Here is a 24,482-nt window from a genome sequence, read left to right as displayed (position 1 = left end):
ACAGGTCAAAATCCGAGGATTCAGCCTCTCGGTTGCCATGAGCAGTAAATCTATGCAAGGTGGATGTTGGATTGCATTATGGAGATGGCATGCAGGTGGAAAAAATGGATCCACGAGTTCAAGAACAGCTTCGGGCTTCTTTTATGTGCAGGAATAGAGTTCTAGTTGGCATAGAACTCTCCGTTGACCTCCCTTTGACTGGGACCTTTCCTTCCGAATTTGGCTAAGTAAATAGGACCTCATCCATGTGTGGATAATTCCTGAGCTACCCATGTGTCTCATTCCTCCTACTAACACTTGTAACCTATAGAACAATGAAAACGGCTGCGGAATTGCTAGTTAGCTGCGGAAAGTGGCTACATTCCGTAGCTGATAAACAAAACCTAGATCAAATAGCACACACAATGATATAATTTGAAATTCATTCAAACACACTCCTGAAATCAACGTGTAACAACTTTTGATAGCTTAGGATGCACTGACATGGGAAAATAGAAGAGAAAGGGTTTAAGAAAATGCTTGGAAGAGAGGTAGTTTTGGGGCTCAACATACCCCCACTGTGAAGATGTTGCATGTCCTCATGCAACCAAAATTGTAACTATTCTCCCTTCAATTCATCTGCTCTGAAACTTCTGCTAAGACATCCAACCTCTTCTTCTTCTTTCTTGCTATCACTGTCATTCTAGGCTTCATCATAAGACATCTGTACTTGAGATTGATGAGGGCTCTACTCAACCTCCTATTCTTCTTCTTCAGTTTTCTATTTTTCTTATGCCATAATCCTAAATGCAGCATGGTATTGTCATGGATAATTTTATCCAATTTGTTTTGCTCTTTTAATGTTTCATTCTCCTTTTGGATATGTCTGTTTAGGACTTCCAGCTCATAAATTTCTTGCTTCAATGACTGAATCAAAGTTTCCTGAGTTGTATCTGGCTGATTAGATGAAGTTCCTTGCTCTGTTGTAGTTTTCTATTGTTCCAATGATTCAATGAAATCATACATTTGCTGCTGAGTTTGATCAATTTCTGGAGTTGTCTTCCTTGGACTAGTTTCAAAATCTAACTGAGGAGAAGGAGAATACTGTGGACTTTGATCAGGTGGAGTGTTTTCTGGTGACTGATCTGGAGTTTCACCTCCCAGGTCTATGAATTGAGCTCCTTTGATTTGCGTTTTCTTCAACTTGCCCTTTAATCTAGAGCTTCTTCTTAGACCTTGTGAGCTTATGTCTCCCTTTTCTATGATCTGTTTCCCCTTTCCTTTTTGTTTTGCTTTAGTTGATTGTTCTTTAAGATAAACTAATCTTTCAGAAAGCACTTGCTCTTCCTCTAAAGAAGGCTCAGGAGTCTGGTAAATGTCTTCAATTTTCCTCTTTCCTTTCTGTTTTGCTTGTTTCCTAATTTCAGTCAATGTTTCAGAAGGCAATTCTTCTTCACTGTTTTCCTTGGTCACACTAGTAGGAGTATCTTGGATTGTTAAAGTTGTTCTCTTCCTCCTACTTTTCTTTGCTGAACTCCCCTCAGGCACTTCAGGAGGGTCTTGGAAGAAGTTCCTAACTAGGAATTTTTCCCATGTATCTTCCCTCTCTTTCAAATGATTTTCAACCAAGATCTTAATAAGGCCATGATGGTAGAGATGAGGTTCCACATCATCTATATTCTTTTGCACAGTAGTAGACATTTTTCTCAAACTATTCAACAAGAAATAAGGAAGGTTGATAGTTTCATTCTCCAAGAAATTCATTAATAATCTGATATGATACATGTACATGGAGCCATACCTGCCCTCGCATGTAATGAATTTCTGAATGATCAACAGCAGACTAGTCCACTTATCTTTTAAGGCTGAAACATGAATTCCTCATTTAAAGATTGATATGTCCATACCTGGATTACGAAGAATGACCCTCCAGACCTTTTCATCAAAATCCTTGTTCTTAAACCATCTCTCCCCTTCTTGTGGAAGCTTTGTGGCTGCTGCAATTGATGATTCTGTCACTGGAAATTTGATGTCCCCAATTTCAACTTCTGCACCATTGAAAGATCTTGCAAACATCTTTGTAACCTCCTTATGATGACCCTTGAACTTCTTAATGAACTGCAACCATCTTGCCTTCTTCAATGTGCTCTTAAGCTGCGGGTATCCTTCCATGAATTTAACTCCTTCGGGCTCTGTTCTCACTATAAGACCCATTCTTCCTTCTTACTATGAAGACACCTCTGTAAATGATAGTTTTACGGGAGAAGAATGGTTATGTGAGCGGAAAATAGAAGAGGGTCGTGGAGAAAATCGGTGGTTACAAAATGGGAAGAGTACTGAGCATGAAATGAAAGAGGGTTTACGGAGTAGAAGTCTGTGTAAACAAACAATGAACCGAGGATTGTAAAACCTGGTGTGAAAGCGTGGAGGCAGAGTGTCACTCGTGAAAATTTGCGAGACTGAACGGAGTTTGAGTTCATAAAAGGCTGCGGAGTGGAACGTCAGTGGGTTCATAAAAAGGCTGCGGAGTGGAACGTCAGTGGAAGAGAGCCGTATTCAATCAGCTCATGTCTGCATGATTAGCCATTTTAACACATGTAATGAGGATGTACGACTAAGTACGAGTTAAACTCGGAAACAGATTATGAGACTGTTAGGATTGATGCGGAGGATATGGTGGAGTTAAGGCAGCCATCAAGTCAAATCATTACACGTTATGGAGCTGTGATTTACAAACTATACAAATTATGTGTTTGAAATGCTATTTGAAAATGGTTTTGTCCATACCTTGGAATCATACCTCTTTCATTTTGCTAACTTTTAATTGGCTACCTCTGTAGGTGCTTTTCAGGTGTTGATGTCTTCAAAGATCTTCTCCTTCCATACCTACATCTTGCTTTTATTATTATTTGGCTAATCACTTGACTGTCACTGCAGAGTAATAGGATTAGTTGCGGAATCAACAATCAGCTGTGGAATCAGAATTCAGCTGCAGAATCAGAATTCAGCTGCGGAAAATGACATTGTGAATAACATATGACTTGGCGAATGAATGGAGATGAAAAATGACTATATGGATGATACATGGAAAGGTGAATATGAAGAGAAACTGAAAGAAATTTTATTGATGGAATGTGGTGGCGAGATGGAATGAAATGAAATGAAATGGAATGAAACAAACTATGAGTGAAATGAAAGATTTTTTTTTTTTGGAAAATATAGGGCGTCAGAATCTTCTGATTTTCACCCTGTATTTTCTGTATAAGACTGTCAATCAGTGATTGGTTTTCAGGCTTATACATTTTTTTTTTTAATTTTTTAATTTATTTTTTTTAGATGATGATGAAAAAAACAAAGAAGAGGTTGGTGGAGAAGAATGATTCTTCTTCACCAGTCTCACTATAGAGTTATCTTGAAATATTTTGATAAACTCCTCCTTTGAGAGTGACTTATGATAGATCTTCAATCTATGACCATTCACAAGGAGAGGAGTTTGATGCTTATCAATTGTTTTGATTCTTACTACCCCATTGCTAAAAACGTTTTCAATCTCATATGGCCCAAGCCAATGAGTCTGAAATTTACCTTGAAAATATTTGAACTTTGAATCAAATAGGAATGCCCAATCTCCTTCTTGAAACATTTTGTTCTTGATGTATTTGTCATGCCACTTAGCTCTCTGCTGCTGAACTAGATCAGTTCTTTGAACTGCTTCTTGTCTGATCTCATCTAGTTCATTCAACTGCTCCAGTCTATGCTTTTGAGCTTCTGATAGATCCATTCCCAACAGAACTACCATCTTGAAGGTTTTAACTTGGAACTAAATGGGGAGCAAAACTTCCTTCCCTTAAACAAGTTCATAGGGAGTGTGTCCGGTTGTGTTCCTCCATGTAGTTCTGTAGGCCCATAAGGCTTCAGGAAGCATTTATGCCCAATCTCTTCTATGTAGATGCACAGTATTGGTAATGATTCCTTCAATTACTTTATTTGTGGACTCCACTTGACCATTTTCTTGCAGATGATAAGGAGTAGATTTCCTATGCTTGACTCTGTACTCTTCCATAAGCTTCTCCATCATTCTGGATGTGAATTGACTTCCCTGATCTATCACAATTTCCCTTGGAACACCAAAGTGAGTAAAAATATCCTCATAAATAAAATTAACTTCTGTATTTTCAGTAGCAGAAAATAATGCTTTGGCTTCTACCCATTTAGTGACATAATCAGTACATACCAATATATACTTTTTCTACTTGGATGGAGGATTAATAGGTCCAATAAAGTCTAAAGCCCATTTTTCAAAGGGTTCAATGAGTACCTGAGGTTGTAATGGCATCTCATTTGAGAGGGTAGGTTTCCCTACCCTTTGGCAGCTATCACACCTTTTGACATATTGTTTTGCATCTTTGAAGAGGGACAGCCAATAATATCCTAAAGAAAGGATTTTATAAGCTGTCCTCTTGTCAGCAAAGTGTCCACCGCATGGTTCATCATGACATGCTTTGAGAATATCAGGCATTTCATCTTCCCTGACACATCTTCTGATCACAAAGTCTGGCCCTGTTTTATACAATTCATTAGAAATCCATGAATATATTGAACTATCCTGAATAATCTTTCTTCTTTCACTAGGAAATAAATGTGGAGGTAGTTTCCCTATAACCAAATAGTTAGCCATATCTACAAACCAAGGAGTTTTAGTAGTTACTACAAATAAGTATTCATCAGGAAACTTATCCTCTACAGGAGAGTCTTCTTTGATATTTTGAATCCTAGACAAGAAATCAGCAACTGTGTTTTGTTTCCCAGGTCTATCTAACACAATAATATTGAATTCCTGTAAAAGTAGGAGCCATCTTGTAACTTTGCCATTAGTAATAGGTTTTTTCATCAAATATCTAATTGCAAAATGATCAGTATCAATAAAAGTTTCATAACCTGTTATATAATGTCTAAACTTATTAATTGCATGAACAACAGCTAAGAACTCTTTTTTAGTCACAGTATAATTTAACTCAGTGGGAGTCAAATTTTTACTGGTATAGTAAATGGCATAAGGAACCAAGTCTTTTTGTCCCAGTACAGCTCCTAGAGCTGTATCTGAAGCATCTGTAGAAATATGGAAAGGAAGTTTCCAATTTGGTCCTCTTAAGATAGGTGCTTCAGATATTCTTGTTTTCAAGGCTTCAAATGTTGATTGGCAATCAGGACTCCACTTGAATTCACAGTCTTTTGTAAGCATTTTGAAGAGTGGAGATGCTATTTTGGTAAAGTTTTCTATAAATCTTCTATAATATCCAGTAAATCCTAGAAAACTTCTAACATCTTTTTGACAATTTGGAATAGGTAACTTGGAGATGACTTAAACTTTGGATTTGTCTACTTTAATCCCATCCCCTAAAATATGATGTCCCAAAACAATACCTTCAGTAAACATCATAAAGCATTTTTCATGGCTTAATGAAAGGTTTGTTTCTTTACATATTTTAAGAACTTTTTTCCAAATTTTCCAAGGCTTCTTCAAATGTATTACCATATACTGTAAAATCATCCATATATACCTCTACACAATCATGGATTAGATCAAAAAAAATTCCTAGTACTACTCTTTGGAATGTTGCAGGTGCATTACATAATCCAAAAGGAAGTACTCGGTAGGCAAAATTTCCCCATGGACAAGTAAATGTGGTTTTATCCTGATCTTCAGGTGCTACCTGAATTTGATTATAACCACTAAAACCATCCAAAAATGAAAAGTACTTTTTGCCTGCTAATGTATCTAATACTTGATCTATAAAGGGCAAAGGAAAGTGATCCTTCAAGGTTGCTTTATTCAATTCCCTATAATCAATGCACACCCTCCATTTACCATTCTTTTTGGGCACTATCACCAAGGGAGAAACCCATCGGCTATCTGAGATTGGGTAAATGAAGTTCACATTGAGTAATTTTTAGAGCTCTTCTTTCACAATCTTCCTAAAATTTGGATTCATCCTTTTCTAAGGTTGTCTGATTGGTCTACTATTTTCCTCAATATAGATATTTTGGATGCAAGTCTTAGGGTCAATACCTTTCATATTAGTATACTCCCATGCAAATGCAGCAGAATGTTTTTGTAAGATTTTGGTTAGCTCTTCTTGTTGTAACTTTTCCAAGTTTTTGTTGATATTCAATGTTTTACCTGGAAAAATTTCAACTGCAGAACTGCCAAACTCTTCCATAGAGTAGAGAGACATTTGCCTTGATGACAAGTATTCAATATCAGAATCTAACTAAAATTGTGTGTGATCATATTCTGAAGATGTTTCAAAATTTTCTAATGTGTTCAGGATTTGACTATCCTCACTAACTTTAGAGAGAGTAAAGACATGTTGTATATCATCTTCATCATCGACCCATTCATTGTCTCCTACTTTTGTAATTGCTTTTTCTGGAGGATACAAAGTAAATTTCTTTGTTGAACTACCATCAGAAATGTACATGTCACCAGATCTACAACTAATAAAAGCATCAGCTGTGGCTAGCCAAGGTCTTCCTAAGATGAGTGGGTGTCCTCCTAGATTGTTCTTGGGAGTCAAAATCATGAAATCCACTGATATTCCCAAGAATCAAAAGAGACCGAAATATATTCTAGTACACCATCTGATTTGATTACTGATCTATCTACAAGTTGCAGTAAGGTAGGTGTGAAAAGAATATTAGGAAGTTTAAGCTATTCCATAGTCTGTCTACTCATAATGTTTATAGCATCCCCTAAGTCAATCAATGTATTTGGAATTTCTATTCCATTTATGTGTGTCTTGACAATTGGACTACCTGGGTCCACATATTTCTGCATGGTAATCTTTCCCATCATGATATCTGCTATTTTTCCTACCAGGTGGATTCTTTTTGTGTCTCTTGGTTTCCTACCTAGTCTTTTGATACTCAACTCCTTTATTGTTTTTGCTAGAATAGGAATTTCTCTAATGGCTTGTAGCAAGGGAATCTTGATACAGACATTCTTTAATTCATCTAGGAAATCATAGTCAGGCAACAAGATTTGTTTTTCCACCCCCCTGTCAATTTGTAATCTCTCAGGAAAAGGAGGTGTGGATGTAGATATAGGTTGCTCAACTATAGGAGTTGTGTGGGTTGACTCTTTTTGTTTTTCTTTTTGAATGGTTGGGTTTTGAAGGGATGCTTCTTCAAAACTTTTATTGACTTTCAGAGAATCCTCCTCAGAAGAATCTTGCTCTTGAATATCTATAGAAGGTTTTTCCTTTTCTAAAATCCTACCTGATCTAAGTTGAATGTCATTAAGATCTAGAGGAACAATCATGTAAGTAGGAAATGGTTGTCCTTCTACCATGTAAGCATTATGAGGGTTCTTGTTGTTTGGATTTGGTATTGGTTGGGCTGGTAGTTGATTTGGCTTCTATTGAAATGGAAGTAAGAGTTGAGGATTTTGATTTTGTTGAGGAGGCTGTTCTTGTGGAAATGGTAATGAAAGTTGAGGGTTTTGATTTGGAAGCTATGGATTTTGTTGTTTGTTTTGTGGGGGAGGATAGCCCTGATAAGATGGGGGAAATTGATAATATTAAGCAAATATCCCATAAGGATTTTGTACCCATTGTGCCCATGATTGAGATTGATAATGATTTTGAGCTTGAGGCCAAGGTTGTTGCCAATAATTCCAATTTGGTGGGAGCTGAAAATTCATTGGATTATTAAATCCTTGATTTTGTTGCCCTTGCCAAGGTCTTCTTGAAACAAAGCAAAGAGATTCTACAGAGTTTGGGTCCTCTTGAAAGACAGCTTTAAGACCTGGGATTGAAGGACAATCCTTGGTCTCATGATTTTCTGAGCAAATCATACATGTTTCTACAACTTTTGCATCTAAGGGACATTCTCTTAGAGCATGTTTCTTTCTACATTTTGGGCAAAAGATGGCTAAGGCATCAGCTTCTGTTTTCTGCTTGTTTTGAATTTTGAGGGTGTCTAGCTGTTCACTAAGGCTCCCTAGAATGTCAGTTTTGAACTCATCAAGCATATTGCCAATTTCTTCCCTACTTATTGTCCTAGTTGCAGATTTGTTTGCTTTAATAAGAGAAGGATCTCTAGGCCCTTTTCCAGTTTTAGATTTTCTCCTTGAGAGATGGACACATAGTTCTGCTATGTCACTTAGTGGAATTTGAGAGATGTCTCCCTTCCCCATCATAATTAAAATATCTATCCATTCATCTCTAATGGCTTTCAATAAAAGGGCTTTCAAGGTTTCCTCATCTAAATTGTTCATTTTTTCTCTCTTTAAGTTGTATTGAAACCTCTCAAGCAAATCTTCTAAGTTCTCATCTTCTTTTTGCATCATTTTGAATACCTCATCCTTATGATTGGTAAGCATACAATAATCCAAGTATCTATCCAAAAATGCTTGCCTCATATCATTCCAAGTCCTAATAGATTGAGTGACTAATCCCATAAACCATTTCAGAGCAGCCCCTTTCAATGTTGAAGGGAACAATTTAAGTTTTTTAGAGTCTTCTAGATAGTCATAGGTTCGGCATAAAACTTCAAACTCAAATAGAAATGTTTCAAGATCCTCACTTCGTAATCCATAAAAGTTTGGGAGGACAGATGGTGAAATGTTTTTCATTGTTGTATGGGTTTCCTCATCTACTATAGGGAATCCAAATGAGTTATCTCCTTCCCTATTTCCTCCATTGTTACCTCTACCTCCTCCATTGTTACCTCTACCACCTCCATTATTTCCTCTACCTCTGCCTCTACCCCTTCCTCCAAATAGTGAAAATTCTCCATCTTGCTCTTCTTCTGCCATGATAGTTTCCTCAAAATCTTCTGGCTCTTCAATTAATGGCTCATGAGAGAAAGTTTCTGCCTCCTCTTCTTCTCTAGGTAATTCTACTTCTCCCACTACAATAGGCTCCCCTATGGAGGTGAAGAAGTGTTCTTCTCCTAGGTTAGATTTAGTAGATGGAGTGGGAGAATCTTCTAATTCAGTTTCTGCCCCTTGAATTGCAGGAATCCTAAGGCTGGGAGTATGAGTCTGGGATGGAGGTGTATCTTGTCTATTCCTTGAAGTAGTTGGAGTTGTAAAAATTGAACTTTTGCCCCTAGCTATAAACCTTCCCCTTGAATCTCTTTCTTTATGCATGTCATTTTTTTTGTTTTTGATGATTTTAATTGGGCTAATAATCCTTTTTATGATCTTCTAGATAACACTAGGTGCAAGAAGAGAGCATACTTAAGAAATTATTGGACTAATAATTTTTTTTCTGATCCTCCAGATCACACTAGGTGCAAGAGGAGAGCATACTTCAAGAAATTATTAATTTTCCTTTTTTTTTTTAATGTAAGAGATAGGCTACCTAGTTACACTTCCCTGGAAATGGCACCAAAATTTTTAGTCAATTTAGTGTGTCCTAAATTGCTACATAAGTTATCAATCCGAGAGTCGTAAACTGATGAAGTGTAGTGCATTGTATGTGCTAGACAGCCCTTTTCTTACCTCACTACTTTCAGTTTTATCTTGTTTTGGGGTTTTGTTTTGTTGGTCTCCTAAAGTGGTCTAATGCAATGGAAATCCTAATCTGTTGTTAAAGCAAAAGTTTAAGAATACTTCTAAAGATCAAGTGTGGATGTAGAGTTGAAGACAAGGTTTATCCTCTTGCTTCTTGTGATGATTTCCAAAATTTGAACTTAAGAGATATTAAAACATGCTGTCTACAAAGTCAGAACTTGAATAAGAGGGTAAACATGCAGCTACATAAACCAAACTGAAAATGAAGTACTGAAAATGAGATTACTATCTCTGCTGTCCATCTAATTGCAAAATTAAAATCTAATAAACTGCTGCAACTCAAACCAAAAAGTAAAGAAACTAGAAACTAGTCAATGATTTCACCCATAATCACAACATTTCACCAATTAACTTCTAAAACAGCGTTAAGATAAAGGCTCCGGAAATATCATCATACAACATGAAAAGAATGACATCTAAATTATCTAATTTGCACACTAATGAAAGAAAAGCCATTTACTTCATCTATAATCATAATATTTTTTCAATTAACTTCTAAAACAGGGTTAAGTTAATGAATTCAGAAATATCATCATATAGCATGAAAGAACTAACATCTAAACTATCTACTTGCATACTAATGAAAGCAAAATCAATTACTTCACCTATAATCACAATATTTCATCAATTAACTTCTAAAACGGGGTTAAGCTAAAGACTCCAGAAATATCATCATATAGCATGAAAAAACTGACATCTAAACTATCTACTTGCATACTAATGAAAGAAAAATCAATTACTTCACCTATAATCACAATATCTCGCCAATTAACTTCTAAAATGGGGTTAAGCTAAAGGCTCCAGAAATATCATCATATAGCATGAAGAACTGATATCTAAACTATCTTAAACAGTAAACAAATCTCACTAAGTAAAAGCATAAACAATTGAAATTCAAAACTAAAGTTCAGCAGAGGAAGCAAGTCTCAATATCACCACTTGATGCAAAAATTACACTAAGAAGCTCGAGCATAACTAGACTTAAAGACCTATTCTGAAGTGCACTTATCAGTGTTAGTAAGAAATGTGACAAGCTGCAAAAACATGTACAGGATTAGAATGATTAAGATCATAAGAAAAACATGAGAAATATATAATTCGAATGAGAGAAAATATACATGAACATATACATGAAAAACTATACAAAAACGAAAGAAGGGACCTCAGCTACACAGGGGCCCTCTGCACAGCTTTGGACTAACATGTTGTTACTTCAAACCACGCTTAAACAACCATGTGAAAAACAGAGTTTTGTATTATGAAACAGAGTAATATGTCTCTCGGTTACAGAACAACAAAATAACGCTAAAACAACAATATCAAGAACTAACTATCTGCGTTGCAAATACTTATATTTATAGAGAAAATGGATAACTGTATCTCAGAGGAATTTCTTCAACAATAGACACGTGAACAGGTCAAAATCCAAGGATTCAGCCTCTCGTTTTCCATGAGCAGTAAATCTATGCAATGTGGATGTTGGATTGCATTATGGAGATGGCATGCAAGTGGCAAAAACGGATCCATGAGTTCAAGAATGGCTTCGGGCTTCTTTTACATGCAGGAACAGAGTTCTAGTTGGCATAGAACTCTCTGTTGACCTCCCTTTGACCGGGACCTTTCCTTCCAAATTTGGCTAAGTAAATAGGACCTCATCCATGTGTGGATAATTCCTGAGCTACCCATGTGTCTCATTCCTCCTATTGACACCTGTAACCTGTAGAACAATGAAAACGGCTACGGAAAGTGGCTACATTCCATAGCTGATAAACAAAACCTAGATCAAATAGCACACACAATGATATAATTTGAAAACCATTCAAATACACTCCTGAAATCAACATGTAACAACTTTTGATAGCTTAGGATGCACTGACATGGAAAAATAGAAGAGAAAGGGTTTAAGAAAATGCTTGGAAGAGAGGTAGTTTTGGGGCTCAACAGTTATCAAAGAAACACACATGACCTCTATAGGGGATCCTAGGCCTCTATGGAGGATCTTGATCCAATACTGCTATGTGAGTGGGCTTGGTGTTTCCTAAGACTTGATTTTACACATATACTAAATTTGAAAATGGCAATGGTATAACTTATCTTCTTTAACAAAATAGATTTAATTCTCATAAAAAACATTGGAAATTAATACTACCAATGAGTCCATTAAGAAAGTTATAAGAAAATGAAAAATGTATAAACCTCATTGGTTGTGAGTGATCTAACTAATTACAACTTGGTAGAAATTTACAGATATCATTAACCCAATTGCAACAAGTTGTTAATTTTAGTTTAAAATGGTGTGTTCCATGCTTAGCACAATTACTTCAATGATCCTTAAGCAACCCAATTGTTGGGAAAAATAATGAGAGGGGTTGGGGGGGGGGGGGGGGGGGGGGGGGTGGTGAATCAATATTTTTAAATCCTTAAAATTTTCAATTTCATATCCAGATTTTTGTGTGTGACTTTACTGAAGGGAACCTACATATGTACATGACTTTTATTCAGATAAATAGCGTATATCCAGTAAACTTACTTTTTAGTTAATTCATCATCTGTTTGACTTGATCCAATGTACCAATACCTCATTAAACATTATTTAAACAGTAACCATGTGCAGTAAGAACAAGATAAACCATCACACATAATAAACATATCAACACACACGAACACTAGGATTTCTAGGTGGAAACCCAATGTGATAAAAAACTGTTGTTGTTGTCGTCTTTGTCTTCATATTTTATTATAATGAAAAACTTCTTACAATATTGTACTAGCATAGACTCATATCAGCACAAAGGCACCCACCTGTAGAAGGCTACAACCTTCTCTCTTTCTCCAGCACCTACTAGAAGGGATATCCAACCCTCTGATCTCATTTACAAGCACCCACCAAAAGGGATCTCCAATCCCCTGATGTGATTTACCAGCTACCATTGGAAGGAATCTTTAACTTCCTCTTTGAAAGCTCCAACCCTCAACACCTCTGTGGACCATGTTTCATAACATTTCATATTGGATCCACCTGCTACAAAACATCTCAACTTGTAGGCCATGTTTCATCAAATTTTCAGATTGGACCCACTTCCAACATTTATGCCCAATACCAAATATCAAAATTTAAAACTAATCACTACAAGTTAATCATTGAACCAACCAACCACTAAATTAATTTAATCAATGAGTCACTGAATAAATTGAAACCCAAATCAATCAACTTAACAACTAGAACAATTAGATCACTATAACCAAAGGACTTATACTGAACCCAAACACTACATTGACTTACTGAATCAATTAAAATCCTTGGTCAATAAACTATCAGAATATATATTCTACTTTAGTGTAGCAAACTGATGTGTAGACATGACTTCCTTGAATCATACTTGTGTACAAATCTCAAAACATTGAACCCTGAAACTGAACCACTGTCACTCTGAAATAAATATTGAATCATACACAAATCCACTGCATCATTCTGAAATAATCACAGAACCATCACTGATATTCAATCACAAATAGCTAGTAGCTTCATCATTCTTCAATCAATCAATCCTCAATCAAAACATCACTATTAATCTAAGATCATTAACTAAGACTTCATTAACAAACAACAGAAACACATCAAGACTGATTAAATTGATCAGATATCCTTTTCAACAAAACCCTAACTTATATATGAGCTAAAACATTTCTGCGTGTATACACGCTTCTCCATAATAAAACCCACATATAGATATGAATATATGCGTGACTTACCTATGTTAAACTTGCGTGTGTACGCACCTTTCAGGTTATCAAACTTGCATACAAATCTACAATTACTAGCACAAACCTTAATTGCATCACAAAATTTCAGACATGCCCAAATCACAGGATACATAGAAAAATCATACATCAAGACACTATCAAATCAACCCATAATAAAAACTATCATCTCAGATCTATTGGATCTGATCCATCATCAAATTCCATGGTGCATAATTAGTTTTAGATCCAACAAGTTAATAATAGTCCATTACATGCATACTTGCTTCAGATCTAACTATTCATGAAAAATTCATCACTTGCACACATCAAACACTTTGATATTCATCTCCTTATATAGCTTAGCCCTTGTCCAATACCATATGTCAAAACCATACTAATTCCGATGGTATTCTTAGATGGGATCAAATATTCATTGTTCAAATCAATACCACAGGTTAATACCATGGTAAGGAACCTTGGTATTTAGAATACCATGGTGTAGAAATTGTATGTGTCATTCCTTCTTCATACCCGCGTGTGTACACAACTTTGCTTCACAAAGGCCACATTTATTTCTTGAAACTTCATCTTTATCATTCCTCTGTCTCTGAACTGTTATTCCTTTGTCCAACACGTGTGTAGGCACATCCTGTTGACATATTCATCAAGTAGGTTAAATCCATCAAAGGACAAATCATCAAGTAGGTTGGCATAGGTTGTCATCAAAAGACAACACATCAAGTAGGTTGCCATAAAGGACAACACATTATTCATAATGCCAAGACCAATAGAAATTTCAATTTAGATTTCTAGTAGCAATCACATTTACCATTAATCACACTGATAATAAAAGTAGATAGAGCATGAAACAAAATGCAGAAGACAAGCCAAGACAAGAGGCTTCCAGATTTGGCAAATACTAGGGAAAAACCCCCGTGCAGGGAAAACCCTTTGATAAATTCTTCTTATTATTATATCAAAATGTTCAACACAGAGAGATAGTATAATAGACAAAATTGACTTGTCAATCTAAAGTCAAAACAACCCTGTCAAAATATTTGATTTTTTTTAGCAGTCAACAGCCCTAACTAGAAAGTCATTATTGGTCAAAATAACAATAGAATGTCCTCCAAATAGATCGGTATTCCCTAGACAAACTTGGCTTGATCTAAAGGTCAATGTCAGCCCAAAATAGTTTAGTCAAACGCAGTCAAAGGAGAGAGAAAATTGTTGTAATTTTCTACGGTCAACCTAAAATTTGGTCTACAATTAAAGAGCTCAGAAAACCTCAGTTTTTGTGCCAAAATTTATGGCCTACTAATACATAAATATCCCCAAAATATCAAAGTCAAATGATTCCCATAATGTGTTAGTCAACATTGGTCAACGCTAGTCAAATTGTAGTTAACTTTGTAATTTCGGCCCTCTAATTGACCTTCTGAAATTCATCCTTCTTGATCCACACATGTGAGAGAGAAGAATTCCCAATGTAGTACAAACCAATGAGAGAAGGAGAGAGAATGTGTGAGTGATGAAGATGCCAAATGAGGTGAGAGGTCACTTATATTTATACAATTTGTTATGGTGAAGAGACACGTCCATTGGGCTTCTTGAGCCTACATGATGATGTGGTCGACCTGAACAATTTGCAAATATGTGGGCATAAATTCAAAATCACACTTCTTCTTGTCCAAACAAGATGATCTTTATATTAATTTTGGTCCTCTCAAAAAGAGGAATTTAATGCAATCATCATCTCGATCAAATGAGTTTTCCCAAGGTGGAATTTGGCCCTAGTTTCCAATTTTAACACTCACTCTCAACTAAGGAGAATTCCACCTGCTAATCCATCCATCATCGTCGATCATCATGTCATCATCTACCATATTTGTATCTCATCTCATCTATGTTGTGTTGATCCATGATGTAATAATGAAGAATAATTGATTAAGAGTGAGTCACAAGACCTTACCACTCTCCACTGAAGAAAGTCAGTCCAGAGGTAGAACCTTAATTGATCCAAGATCAATTTATTGCAAACCATGCATCATAGACATAGGGAGTACAACAATACATGATGCATCCATCGGTAGTTCTATGGTCCCTATCGACATTTCCTAACTCGTTGGAAAGATGAGAGGTACTTCGCATGAGTCCTAGACTACATGGGTACGATGTATGCTAGGGCATTAGAAGGAGAAGGTGAACCACCAATTCTACTCATATTCCATAGGATAAGGTGAACCACGCATCCTATGCATATGTCAATCATAGGGGAAGGTGAACCACACACCCTACACAGATGTGTCATCATACATAGGGGAAGGTGAACTACTCAATGTATCCAATATATGTGATGAGGCTTGACCATAAATTGATTCAACGTATTCATAGTGAAGCATATATCTAGTTAGGAGTTTACCAAGAACATAAGGCCCCCCACAAGTTGTCGATACTCATTGTTTACTTTGAACCTCCTAGTCAGCTTATCATACGTCTCCTTAGATGTTCCCAAATCTGAAATATAGGGAACCAAATGATTTTGAATGGAGTCAATGATAATTCTCTTAGCATTGACCTCACCTTTCTTATACTTTGTTTTTGCAACAGTAGGTGCATTTGAAGGAGGCTCCACCACTTTTCCCTGCACATAGTCCATAACATCATTCTCTTCCAAAGTAAAATCCAAAGCCATCATCCATGCATGATTTTCATATTTTTCCTTAAGCTTATCCTTTAATTTGAAGTAAGATGTAGTGGCCATTGAGGCTACACCAATATTCTTGTCTAACAACTCCCTCTTAGTGATTGATTTTCTCTCTCCTGCTTGGGATTTGTCTTCACCTAGGCTCTAATACCATGTTAATTTTAGTTAACAAGGGTATATTTTATGCTTAGCACAATTACTACAATGATCCTTAAGCATCCCAATAGAAATTTCAATTTAGATTTCGAGTAGCAATCACATTGACAGTAAAGTAGATAAAACATGAAACAAAATGTAGAAGACAAGCAAAGACAAGAGGACACCAGATTTGGCAGAAGTCAGGGGAAAACCCTAATGCTGTGAAAACCATTTGATCAATTATTCTTATTATTATCAAAATGTTCAGCAAAGAGTGAGAGTACAATAGAAAAAATTGACTTGTCAAATTCAAGTCAAAACAACCCTGTCAAAATCAGTGATTTTCTGCCGCAGTCAACAGCCCTAACCATAAAGTCAACATTGGTAAAAGCAGCAATAGAATGTCCTCCAAACAGTTTGGTCTTCCCTAGATAAACTCGGCCTAATCAGAAGGTCAAAGATAACCCAAAACAGTCCAGTCAAACTCGGTCAAAGGAGAGAGAAATTTGTTGTAATTTTCTATGGTCAACCTGCAATTTGGTCTACATTCAAAGTGCTCAGAAAACCTTGATTTCTATGGCAAAAGTTATGGCCTTCTGAGACAAAAATATCCCCAAAATATCAAATTTAAATGATGCCCAGAAGGTGCTAGTCAATGATGGTCAAACTGTAGTCAACTCTGTAATTTTGGCCCTGTAATTTAGCTTCTAAAATTCGTCCTACTTGATCCACACGTGTGAGGTATAAGAATGCCCAATGTAGTATGAAACAATGAGAGGAGACAGAATTTGTGAGTGATGAAGATGCCAAATGAGGTGAGAGGTCACTTGTATATATACAATTTGTTGTGGGTGAAGAGACACGTCCATTGGGCTTCTTGAGACTACATGATGATGTGGCTTACCTAAAGAATTTGCACATATGTGGGCATAAATTCAAAATCACACTTCTTCTTGTCCAAATGAGATGATATTTATATTAATTTTGGTCCTCTAAAATATGAATTTAATGTAATCATCATCTCCTTCAAATGAGTTGTCCCAAGGTGGAATTCAGACCTAGTTTCCAATTTTAACACAAGTACTAAAAATGAGAAAATAGAAAATCTATGTCAATACATCTAATAATAGTCTAGAGCCTGCATTTCCAAATAAGATAAATTTCAATGTTGAAAATTTATTTCCTACAAAATACATTTAGAATTCAAATGGAGGATAAAATTGTGTGGCAACATCAGTTAGGGTATTCTCCCATATAGGTAGTGTGTTATCAAGCATATAGACTTGTTTGTGGGAGAAGGTCCCTTGAGCATTGCTTGTTATTCTAGAATTGGTTGTCCCCTCATACGAACATCAAAAGTTGTGATTAAGGAATGCCATGTTACACGAGTTTCAAAAACAAGTGGGAAATAATCAAGTTTTGGGAATGGCTTAGAATTACATTTACCCATTTTGTGTTGATTTTATATATTTTTGGGTTTATTAGCCAAGTTGTCCCCATGAAGGACCAATTTTGGCTGGTTTTGGCGCTTGACAAGTGCAAACATGCCTTAGGAGTACCTAGTAATAAAAAAAGAGTTTAAGGGCTTCTAGGGTACTCCTAGAATGCTCACATTCTGGGTGGAAAACTAACCGCAAACTTTGGGAACATAACCAACGTTGTCCCTTGCCAAACTTTTGGGCCACTGATAGATTTCGAAGCACATGAATAGGATAGTTCAAGACATCCTTCTTTCATAGAAGGATAATGACAGCTGTTATTTACTTTTTGGCTCCAGCCTACAATTTTTCTATATACTTTTTGTATATAGACAATTCACAGTCCTTTCGCAGGGACAGACACTTTACTTTTTTGTTCATATATTTTATCCACTTACAGCTACAGTCACCCTACACATGGTTCCTTTTTGCTATGTATTTATGATCAGATACAATTTTTTATGATGTTATGTTGTTATGTTGATCGATAGCCTTATGGGCTATGAACAATCTAATCAGATCTATTATCATGATCAGTTAATATTATTTGTTGGAAAAGGTATAATGCACTAAATGCATACATAAAATGTAATTTTTTATTTACTTATAATGGAAAGTTACGATTATTTTTTTGTAAAAGAAATATTGACTTATGATTTGGATATATGGATGTACTTGAGTTGTTTGAGAGTTATTCTGTAACATATATGATGTATGATTCATTGTATAACTCATCTTTTATCTCACTTTGGGAATTGTTCTCCAAGCCAACATTGGCAAGAAATACTTGAATATTGACATTAGAACTACCAAGGAAGAAGAGGGCAGAATCAACAACATTAAAGAAAGTCTCATCAAGGAACAATTATGCGTTAGAGGTAACTATAAAACACGAACAACTACTAAAAACCAATAACGCATAGAATCAAAGGGAGATGCACCTTGTAAAATCATCTAATCAATGACTGAAACCAAAAGGCATTGATTAGGATGGATGGATATCATCAATGGCAGTAACCAAGCCAAGATACAAGGAAATATTATTACTTAGTTTCATCGCATGCAATTCCTTTGATTATAATGGTTTGAGAAAATCTTTTCAAAGGGAGGAATATGTTATGACCCTAATGGCACATAATTGGGTTAATTGCATGTGTAATAGTGGGTCATCCTAGTGGTGGACCTACATGGCGAATGAGTGAGAATATGCTTATATGATGATCAAAAGAGTCATTAGTAACACATGTACCCATGATTTGGATATTATTGACTCATCATCATCAATTTCAGAGTTGTGCTCCACATCTATATAGTATATTGGGTGTACATTGTGTATATGGAAATTTATCATGCTATTTTAACTTGTAAGCATTAGGGTGATAATATAGTTCCCATGCGGCTAGAGGGAAATTATTTTAGTTCTACCAAAATAAAGGAGAAGGTAGCAGCCATAGTGCCAAATTCTCATCCAACTACAATGTAGTCCTACATGAATGACATCAACCATGGATATAGAACCAATCTCTAACTGGAAGGACTTATTTTGAGATGGTAATGATATTCTAGAGTTACTAAAGATGGATGACATTCCACTTTTTCCACTCTAAAAGCATCGATATGGATGACAAACAATATGATGGTTCAATCTAGATCATTTGCAAAGTCCACATTGTGCATGGAAGAATGGGGAAGCCAACCCATTTGTGAGAACTATAAAGGGAATTGAGGAAATGAAACTCATGACTTGGTTTATGAATGGAACCTCAAAATTGGTGGATTAATAGAAGGTGTAAGTAAATCTAGCTGACTCAATCATATGTTTTGGATAGGTCAATTTTGAGCACTATGCCTTTCATTATTCTAGTTTTGAGATTATGTAAGCATTCTTGTACTACCCCAATAGCTTCATGAATTTGACGACCTTCTAGAAACCAAAAATGCTCTCAGGAAACCCTTTAGATAGAATCAGCTTGACCCTACAAGCAATGAATTTGGAAATGACCATGTAGATGTAAAGGAAAAGGGAGATGAGATGGAAATAATAAAAGGACTATTGATCATATGATTTTGGAATGAGGGCTATGAAAGTTGAGTTTAAAGGGGCCAACATCCTACCAAATTTTCTTTAGTCCTCAACAACTATGATTAAATTGCCACCCAAAATTTAATAAAGACATAGAAATAATTCCAATGACCAACCATCCAGCTCGAGAATCTTGTCTTTCTGAAATGTATATAGGACCCTTTCCAGCTCATCATCATAAACTGTGTCCTTTAAGAAAATATTATAATTATCATCCACACAACATAGGAATGCCCAGGCTAGTTGTATCACTTCGTTTATATAAGCTTCACCTAGAGAGTCATCAAAAGCGGTGGCCTTTCCCCCCTCCTGGTCTATTAAGCCCAAATGATGTTGATAACGTTCATCTCGTTTGCAAAAATTTGGAAGAATTTTGTATTCTCAACCCTGCATTTCAACCAGACTACTCTTCTTTTTAGCCACCATAGGGCCTCCTTCTCATTAAGGATATTTCTTTTTGTTGCTTCCAACTGCTACAATCTTTTCTTTGAGTCTTCTGATGCAAAACCCCCTCCCTCAAAATTATCTAGAGTGCTTATATCTTCTTCCATTAATCTAAGTTCCACTTGCTACCTTTGTATTTTAAGGATGTACCACTGTAGTATTTCTCTTTTGACCTTCTATGGGTTTTTTGCAAATTGGGCTACTATTGGAACTCTCAACTCCAAGTTTTATGGGATCCAATTTTCTCGAACCAAAGTGAGAAAGTCTTCATCCTTTAACCAAGATGCATTTAGCTTGAAATGGTTTGTTGACTTTTTAACTCCTACTTTGAATTCTAGGAATATTGTGTGATGATCATATTCTCCCCCTCCCTACCCACTGCCTAAACAGAGGGATCTTTTCTATCACAGGTGTCACACGGAATAAGTCGATCTTGTGGACAAGATAGACCTTCCTAGAATCTGAAGAAGACCTAATGACAAGCAAACCAACCAGACACTATCTTTCTCTAAATATGCTTTAATAAACAAAGGCAAACAAGTGTTTTTAGGGCCTACCTTAGGTCCAATGCAAGTTTTTGGATGCCCTCGCTCCTTCGATCCAAATGAGCTCCTTTGTTGCGAATCTGCAAACACAAACGAGGCAAACAAATTAAATAGCACCTGAAAAGCCAATATCATAAAAAATATTTAACATGAAAGTCAAGGAGTTCATGAAACAAATAACATGAGATACTTGTTGAGAAAAATGAGCTTGATTGTATTAATTCAAAAGAAGAAGAACTTTACAACCTGTGCCTTGACGCTGTACAAGCTCTTCCCAGGGTCTAGCAAGAAGTCTCCTCTACTTTGACAAGCTTCACTCACTTCCCAATGGAACCAAGAGGTATGTGATCTCTCCTCTCAAGCTCAACTAAGAAGTCCTAATTTCACCAGCATTTACCCTCAAAATGTTCAGCTTCTAACCGCCCTAGTCCTCACCCCAATGCCTCAATTTATAGTGCAATGGAGGGAAGTTACTAGGTCCTCCTTCAAAGGGATAAAGCCCTCCTTCAAAGGGATAGCTCCTCTCATCAAGGGATTAGCTCCTTCTCTTTTGGGATGCATGAACCACCTCAGAGCGAAAAATCCACGTCAAAATTCCTTCTAGAATCATCTAGAATTAACCCAAAGTGAGTTTTTTAGAATAAACTTGCGCCTCTTTGACTTTCACAGGGGTCCGCACCTACTCCTTTAGGGACAGAGCGGGCAGGTCCGCAGTTTTTATGAAGAGGAGGTGCGGGACCGCAGGTACCAATGAGAGAAAGTGCGGAACCAAAGTTTTTATTGATTTTCAATGTCTTTCTCTCATTTTCAAAGCTTGACTTGAAGAGCTGAGGTCTGAGACTTGCTTAGGAGGACAGTACAAGTGATGATGGACCCATACTGACTGCAAATAATCATGGTGATGATATTTTTGTGTAACAGATTGCCCCCTAAAGTGCGAAGTCTGTAGTAGATGAGGATTTCATTTATCATTTAGGAAGAGTGAAGTACTTTATCATTTCGAGGATCATCTTGTGGAGAGCCCGGTCGGAACCTGTAAAAAACATTCAATGCAAGATATATATATGAGATCATATCATCGCTGAGGTAGGCATTCCCATACTCAGATCAAAACTGACTTAGAAAACTAACTACTACTCTGATACAGGAATGATCTTGTAATACATCACAAGTATAGACTCATGTGGACACAGTATGGATGCAACCATCTGTTTATGAATAGTCCATTATATAATGAATACAAAATTCCTCGCAGCCTGGATTGTGGAAGCTAGATCCAGGGTCTTCATTTCTTTTTCCCGAAACAGTACGATTCTATCCATGTGAATGAATGAGTTGAAGTCGAACATGGTAGAAACCACTTGATTACTAGTCAATGATGTAAACTGTTAACAAGAGTGAGAGAAACCACCAATGATGTCAATGGCTCTCAAAGTACCCATTACAATCCATGAGATGTGAATAGATGTGTTGATGTCGAACATGTCACAGAATCCTTTGATCGAAGGTCAATGATGCAACCTGTCGTCAAAGGCGAGAAACCTGCCATTGAGGCATGCAGATCCCAAGGTACTGACGATTTCTAGATCATCTTTCTAGATAATGAGCTGAAGTCGATAGAAAGCGATCTGTCGCAGGTAAGCCCACAACACGAAATCATAGATCAAGTTGAAGAAATTTTGTTGCAAGGACTGACTTAGGGATGGTCAAGATGGATGACAGATATTTTGCGGATGAATGGCTTATTGGCAGTGACCTCTTGAACACATAATGACACAACAGATGGTTTGGTGACAATTGACCCAAAGTTAATACCCAGAAACTGACTAAAGACTTTAAATGTGGTTTGATCAACTGTTAGGCAAAGGATTTCCCAACCCAGGTGAATAAAAGTGTCATGTTCAAGAGTGGTTACAAAGTATGACAAACCGGCTCATTTTTCTCTCTTTTCCCCCACCATTTCTGGAAAGTACCTCTTTATTTTTGACAAGCTTGAGGAGGATAACATTTGCTTGATTATAAGCTCATCCTTCGGATGAGTCCAACTTAGTTTAAATTCAAACCCTAAGAAGGAGTGGTTCGTTCCTGTTTGTAATTGAACAGGTCCTTTATTGTGAAATTTTAACGAGTCCAATATAGGAGAAACTCGACGTTTTTCAATTTTAGAGAGTCTGAAAAAACTTAAGAAAACTCCAGGGTTGACCTTTTTCGTAAATTTGTGTCTCCAAAGCCCGAAAAAGTATAAAATAATACTTGAGAGAACCACTTGATCTTTTACGACCAAGGAGTACTTTTCGTCATTAGTGCCCTTGATCCGAAAAAGTAAAAAAGTGATCAACGACATGTCGTTTTATAACCAATATCGAATTTGAAACGACAAAAATCCGGCAATCTTTTCATGTTTTTACGGTCAGAAAAGAGCTGTAAGTGGACCGTCTTTTAATTCCGTTTTAACGAGTTTAAAAGAAAAACTCGGCAATCTTTTCATGTTTCAAGAGTCAGAAAAGAGCTTAAAGGTGACTCTAAATGTTTTTTCGTCGAAAATGATAGATTTCGCTTGAATAATCCGTTATCCTGAACAAAATGCAAACATTACTCATACCTGTTTGAAATGGATAAAAATGTTGCAAAAATACCTTTCCAAAGTGAAACATAAACAAATTTGCAATTTATTTACTCAAAAAACTTATAAAAAGGGCCTTTGTCAATTCATTTTTACCATTTGAGTTTTGGGTGAGAAAATAGTGCTTTTGTTCTAAAAACTTCCCGTGAAGATTGCGGAAAATCCAACCGTCGGAATCGAACGCCGTCTTCTCCAGGTAATCCACATCATCCTACTCTTCATTTTTAACCATTTCATTTCATGTTTTAGGGTTTTATTCCATTTTCTGGAGGGTTTTTAGGCTAAAAACCCGCGCGCGGGGGCCCGCAGGTTTACCACTGCTGGCCTGCGGACCTCAACTTTTCCTCAATGGGGAGAAAGTCAGGGGTCCGCACCTTCCATGTAGGAAAGGTGCGAACCCATGCACTGTGTCTAAACCAGAGGGTGCGTACCCCGCAGCAAGGGTTTTGAACCCAAAAAATCTCAAAATTGACCCAAACAATTTAAATTCTAGCATTCTAATTTGTCTTTTAACTTGATGCAGAGAGTACATCATGCTAGATTGGCGTGAACGAGAGCATGAGGACGTGGATGTTGCCGCATGGAATCATCAACCTTCGATTGATGCTTTGAAGGCATGCGGCTTGTACAAATTCTGGGCCATTCCTGGCATGAGGGCTCAGGTGGATTTCTTACAGTGGTTGGTTGACAAATGGAGCATACAGGACCAGTGCTTCTTCATTGGTGGCCACCAGCTCGAAATCGAGCCGGTGGACATATATTTCTTGACTGGTTTGCCTAAGAGAACCAAAGACTTGACTCTGTTTGCGGCTAGGCCAAGTGGCCAGTCTGTCGATAGCCTCCAGCTAGAGTTCTGCAACAGCCAGGCTAGAGATAAAGGGATAGACATAAAAACCATATCCCGTCCTGAACTCATGGTGATTACGTTTACTGCCACCAGACTTTGCGGGGCTGCCGCATTACATATTGCCACCGGATCCCAGATGCATATGGCAGTTGATTGCTTTCGAGGCACCATCTTCAACTGTTGCGATGCTGTGTTGGCCAATCTGAAAGGCCAACTGACCAGGGCCAAAAACGGACAACTAAAGACCTTTGGTTATGGGGCTTTGGTTGTGAGTTTTGGCCTAGAGAGGGTTCCCATGTTGATCCCGAAGCACC

Source organism: Pinus tabuliformis, chromosome 5_2, assembly GCF_031772625.1.
Source record: "Pinus tabuliformis cultivar Carrire ecotype Pingquan chromosome 5_2, CPIR1, whole genome shotgun sequence".
Taxonomy (NCBI): domain Eukaryota; kingdom Viridiplantae; phylum Streptophyta; class Pinopsida; order Pinales; family Pinaceae; genus Pinus; species Pinus tabuliformis.
This window is presented reverse-complemented; position numbering follows the sequence as displayed.